This window comes from Theropithecus gelada, chromosome 2 (genome assembly GCF_003255815.1).
Source record: "Theropithecus gelada isolate Dixy chromosome 2, Tgel_1.0, whole genome shotgun sequence".
NCBI lineage: Eukaryota > Metazoa > Chordata > Mammalia > Primates > Cercopithecidae > Theropithecus > Theropithecus gelada.
In genome coordinates, this window is record NC_037669.1 from 50,528,067 (window position 1) to 50,534,316 (window position 6,250).

A 6,250-nucleotide genomic window follows, 5' to 3' on the forward strand; every position below is an offset into this window, starting at 1 on the left:
GCCATCTTTTCCAATCAAAAAAGTTCACTTTCTATGTACCAAAGTCCACCTGTAGCACTTAAACTCCCAGAAATCATTGTATGAGCGCACAACCATGTTTAGGGTGCCATATTTGCAGTGATGCAAGATTTGAAGCAGCCTAAATGTCCTTTAGTAGGTCAGTAAAAATGGGCACATTCAGCCTGTGGCCCAGCAATTTGGGAGGCTGAGGTAGGAGGATTGCTTGAGTCCAGGAGTTCAAGACCAACCAGGGCAACACAGGGAGATCCCATCTCTTAAAAAAAAAAAAAAAGAAAATAGCCAGGAGTGGTGGTGCATGTCTGTGGTCCTAGATACTCAAGAGGCTGAGGTGGTAGGATCGTTTGAGCCCAGGAAGTGGAGGCTGCAGTGAGCTGTGATCCTGCCACTGTACTCTCTGGGCGACAATGGACCTTGTCTCAAAAAATAAGAATAATATGGGGAGCAGGGGAACATTCAAACAATTTCTTGAGACAGTCACTGAAAGGAAAAAAAAGTGCAGCTCTATGCACCAATGCTGAGAGATCCAGAAGCGTCGATCTGGGAGAAGGATGAGAGACACAGCAGTTGCGGGCTGGTGTTCTCCCTGGAGAACAGGAGTGCTCACTCACCTTGTGCCTACGTGCCTACATGCAGAAAACATTTCTGAGAGGACACAAAAGAAATGAATAGCTGGTCTGTGGGAGGGAGGCTCCGCCAGGGGAGGGAAAGGGGCCGACTTTGGGTTGGCACTGGCAGTTTTGTTTACCATGCACAGGCATTATTTTTCAATGAAATAGAGTTCCTTATCCAAGAGGATTAAAAGTGCACACCCACACAGAAACTCCTACATGACTCTTCAAAGCAGCACTATTCATAATAGCCAAAAACTGAAGAAAACTCAAGTGTTCATTAACTGATGAACAGACACATAAAATGTGGTGCATCCACACAATGGAATATTATTCAGCCACAAAAGGGAATGAAGTACTGGTACATGTTACAACATGGATGAACCTTGAAAACATCATGCTAGGTGAAAGAAGCCAGTCACAAAAGACCACATAGTGTGTAATTCCATTTGTATGAAATATCCAGAATAGGCAAACCTATAGAGACAGTGTAGGGGTGAAGGAAAAACTTTCCATTCACTCTCAGAAGGTTTGCTGAAAAATATCCTGTTTTAGACCATTGATTCCATAGTCACCCATAGTCATTCCATAGTCACCCATAGTCATTCCATAGCCTACAAAAGATAGATTAAGAGGAGAAATGGAATACACATTTATTAGCATGCACTGGGGAAAAATTACAGAGTGACTATCCAATATCCCAATGGGGTATGGATGCTTCTCTACCCTGCTTCTTAGGGGAAAGGGAGATGGGGAAGTATGGATGATGGTAGGATAGTGAATGACTTTTAGGGGAATTCACTGGGCTTGAAGAACATATAATGGCTTGGGATAAAGTCTGTTGGGCCTGCAGAGCAGATAATGGTTTGTGACAAAAGTCTGTCCAGGTGTGTTGACAGACGTCACTCTTCCTGCGATATAAATATAGTTAATGAAAAATCAGGGAAGGGACAAGTGGTAATCATTTTCTTCTTTGGTGAGTCCAGACTTTACGCAGATAAGGGAACGTGAGAGGCGAGCATGGAGTGGGGGGAAGTCAGAGAGACCTCGAGGCTTCTTCAGTTCTGTGTGTCATACTGCTATATTTTGGGGTATGTGCTTCTGAGCACCCAAAACAGAAAACAGATTTGTGGTTGTCTGGAGGTGAGGAGGCTGGGGAGTGACTGCTAATGGATATTGGGCTTCTTTTTTTTCTCTTTTTTTTTGAGATGGAGTCTCACTCTGTCGCCCAGGCTGGAGTGCAGTGGCCGGATCTCAGCTCACTGCAAGCTCTGCCTCCCGGGTTCACGCCATTCTCCTGCCTCAGTCTCCCGAGTAGCTGGGACTACAGGCGCCCGCCACCTCGCCTGGCTAGTTCTTTGTATTTTTTACTAGAGACGGGGTTTCACCGTGTTAGCCAGGATGGTCTGGATCTCCTGACCTCGTGATCCGCCAGTTTCAGCCTCCCAAAGTGCTGGGATTACAGGCTTGAGCCACTGCACCCGGCCTTGGGCTTCTTTTGAGGGTGGTGAAAACGTTCTAAAATTAGTGATTCATGAATATGCTAAATATAGTAAATACCGTTGTGAATGTCCTGAAAGCCACTGAACTGTACACTTTAAAGGGGAAAATTTTGTGGTGTATAAATTGTATCTCAATAAAGTAGTCATTTAAAAAAGTAGTTACTATATGTACTAGTTTCCTAGAGCTGCTGTAAAAATACACCAAAAATGGGGGCCCCCAACAGAAAGGCATTCTCTCACAGTTCTGGGTGCTAGAAGTCCCCTTTTTCATAAAGGGACTGTATCTGCCCAGCAGGGGAGAGAGGCTACATTCAGAGAAGGCCAGCATGATACACTCAGAAGACAGGCTGGGGCTATGTAAGTTCAGCATAAAGGATATCTTTCCTTGGGAATCAGGGATGGTTTCCTAGAGGAGCCATTCGAGTTGGACTTCTTGTTGGGTAACTATGGAATCAATTGTCTACAACAGACTATTTTTGAAAGTGAAAGGAGGCACTGCTAATCATCACAGTAGGACAGCAGATATAAACCAATGCCAGGTAAACCAGACTCTGTGGTCATCCTGGTCTTAAGGGATGGTGAGAATTTGAATATGCAGCGACTGGGGAGGAGAGGGAGGAAGAGCATATCTGATGAAGGGAACAGCAGGTGCAAAGGCTCAGAGGTGGAAAAAAAAAGTACCAGATGCATGCTGGGAAGATTTCAGAGTATTGGGAGGCTAGGAAGAGCCTTGAATGCTAACCTAAGAGTTAGTAGTCCTCAGCCAAACTCTGAGACTGGTCCCTTGCAGTCAAACCGGGGGTCTCCTGGAGGAGGGGGCTCCCTGCTTCACTTTGAAGCCCTAAGGCCATTGTGCCAAGGAGCCACTTTGGAAGAAGGCACAGACACTATAAACCCAAACCAGAAAACAAACTAGCACAGAACCACTTTGCCCAGCAGCCCAGAAGCATGAAGCCAACTTAGAAAGGCCTGGACAGGACCAGACACCCATGGATTGATCTGCGGACACGGGCCAGCAACCTGTGGAAAACACACCTTTCTTTGCTTCAATTCTCAGCTCTGATTAGAGTCTGGAAGTCAAGGGAGTATCCATTTAGTTGTTAAAATCCTCAACAAACTCTTTTTATCTTTCTGGAAACTTTCCTAACATGATGTTTAATAGCCCACACTTGTGTGTGTGTGTGTGTGTGTGTGTGTGTGTGTGTGTCTTTTGTTCTTTTCTTTGTTATTTTTGGAAAGGGATGCGTTGAAGATATCAATTTCTGGATCAAGTGAAAGCTGGTTTTTAGTCACTTAATCCCTTGGAAAGATATCAATCATCACATGTTTATCTTGTAAAAAAAAATTTTAAAGGGAAGTTTACATTTGGATGGGGTGGGATGGGGTGGCAGAAGCAGCATTTTATAGCAAAATGCTGAGGTCTATGTGCCAAAAGGAGGAAGCTGACCTCTCAGCCCACGCAGTGCACAAGGGCTGCGTGCTCTTCCCCTGGTGCACGGCTGCCTGCGAAGGGACCCACCTCCTTTGCCCTTCACCTCCCCACCTGCACCCTACACCGCCAGGAGCAGCTCAGCCCTGACTGAGTCTTCCCTGCTGCTCCACCTAGCACCGTGACCACGCCAAGCTGGCTTCATTGTCCGCTCTGCTCCCCAACTGATGAATGCTGGGGTGCCCGGAAACAAAATCGGTTGCCCTTCTGTCTTCTCTGTCCATGCGTGCCCCTTGGTGGTTTCCTCGCTCCACGTGCTGATAATGCCAAACGTGCATCTCCTTGCAGATCCCACCCCAGGCTCCAGACCTATGTGTGCAACTGCCTCCTGGATGCCCCTTGGTTGTCTAATGGACATCTCAAACCTCACACGTCTCCACTTGAAAACGGTGAATTTCATGGAACATGAGCATGCCCATATGCCCCTGCTCCCTTGTGAGACCCTGCACCATGCCTGCTCTTCCTTCAGTTGATCGGGTGAAAATCTCAGAGTCACTTTTAACACCTCCATTTCTCTCCTGTGCCAACAACCAAATCATATCCAAAATCAGATCACTTCTCACCACTTCCACATGGAAAGAATGAAGGAAGGGAGGGAGGGAAAGAGGAAGGGAGGAAAGGAGGAAGGGAGGAAGGGAGGAAAGGAGGGAGGAAAAAAGTAAAGAGTAGAAGGAAGAAAGGGAGAGGGGAAAGTAGGAGGGATGGAAGAAGGAAGGAATGAAGAGAGGGAAGGAGGAAGAAAGGAAGGGAGGAAGGAGGGAAGACAGAAAGGAAGGAAAATGAAAGTCATGTTTTGGAACGCTTGATCCCACAAGGCCATTGCATTTCTGTCACCATCTCTAGCATTGGGGTATAACCCAGAGTTTCTTTAATTTGCAGATGTGCCTGGGGGACTGCGGGAAATGTGCAGTTGCGCAAACCTAAAGCTGTCTCAGGAAAGCTCACCTCCGGTCCCCTAATCTGCAGGTCCCTCCATAGACAAGAACTTCCCAGGTTGAGAGGATGCCTTGTTCCCTGTGGCCACAGACTCCATTCAGTAGGAAGAGGAGGGATCAAATTCAGCCACATGGACTCCAGGGAAGACCATCCATGGTCCTGCCATGTACGAAGGTGACCCCAGGACACAGTCAGGCTAAAAACTGCACCATGATGGACCATGTCATACCCTTGCCAGTATTTCCCATTCCTTTGGGTAGATATGAAGGAGTGTGATTGCTGGATCATATGGTGAGAGTGTGTTTAGTTTTGTAATAAACTGCCAAACTGTCTTCCAAAGTGGCTGTGCCATTTTGCATTCCTGCCTTGCTTGCAACTCTCCCATGGCTCCCTAGTGCCCTCATGAGAAAGCCCAAATATCCCAGTCTGGCTCATGAGAATCCTCAGAACCTGACCCTGGCCTTCCTCTGTGGCCTCACCAGGCCAAATTCAGAGTTCTGCAGAATTTGAAGGAAGTGATTACTCCTGGGAAGACATAGAGTGAGACCAGGCCATGTGTTGACAGGGGATCACATGGATATCGTGGCCTGACCTGACTGCCAGACAGCACCAGAACAAGTGTCCATTTGTTGTTGGTGTGTCTTTCAATTACTTGTGTCTCAGGTAATTGATAGATTTTTAAAATATAGGATTTATTTTTTAGAGCAGTTTTATGTTCATGGCAAAATTGAGTGGGAAGTACAGAGATTTCCCATACACCCTCTGATATGGCTTGGATCTGTGTCCCCACCCAAATCTCATATTGAAATGTAGTGTCCAGTGTTGGAGGTGGAGACTGGTGGGAGGTGATTGGATCATGGGAATAGTTTTCTCATGAATGGTTTAGCATCATCCCTCTTGGTGCTGTCTTTACTATCGTGAATGAGTTCTCGTTAGATCTGGTAGTTTAAAAGAGTGTAGCACCGCCTCCCTCTTGCTCCTGCTTTCACCATGTGATGTGCCTGCTCCCGCTTTGCCTTCCGCCATGATTCTAAGTTTCCTGAGACCTCCACAGAAGCTGAACAGATGCCAGCACCATGCTTACTGTAGAGCCTGCAGAACTGTGAGCCAATTACATCTCTTTTCTTTATTAATTACTCAATCTCAGGTATTTCTTTACTGCAATGCAAGAATGGCCTAACATCCCCACCAGAATGGGGCATTTGTTATAATGGATGAACCTATGTGGGCACATCAGTATCACCCAAGGCCCATGGTTTAGATTAGTGTTCACCCTTAGTGCTGTGCCTTCTGTGGGTTTGGACAAATGCATAATGGCACGTATCCAACATTATAGCATCACGCAGAGTAGTTTCACTGTCCTAAAAACCCTCTGTGCTCAGCCTATTCATCCTTTCCTCTCCCCAACCCCTAGCAACCACTGATCCTTTTCCTGTCTCCATAGTTTTACCTTTTCCAGAGTGTCACATAGTTGGAATCATACAGTATGCAACCTTTTCAGAGCGGCTTCTTTCCCTTAGTAATATGCATTTACATTTTCCATGTCTTTTCATGGCTGGATAGCTCATTTTTTTTTTTTTAGCACTGAATAATATTCCATTGTCTGGGTATGCCACAGTTTATTTATCCATTCACCTGCTAAAGGACATCTTGGTTGCTTCCAGGTTTTGGCAATTATGGAAAAAGCTACTGTA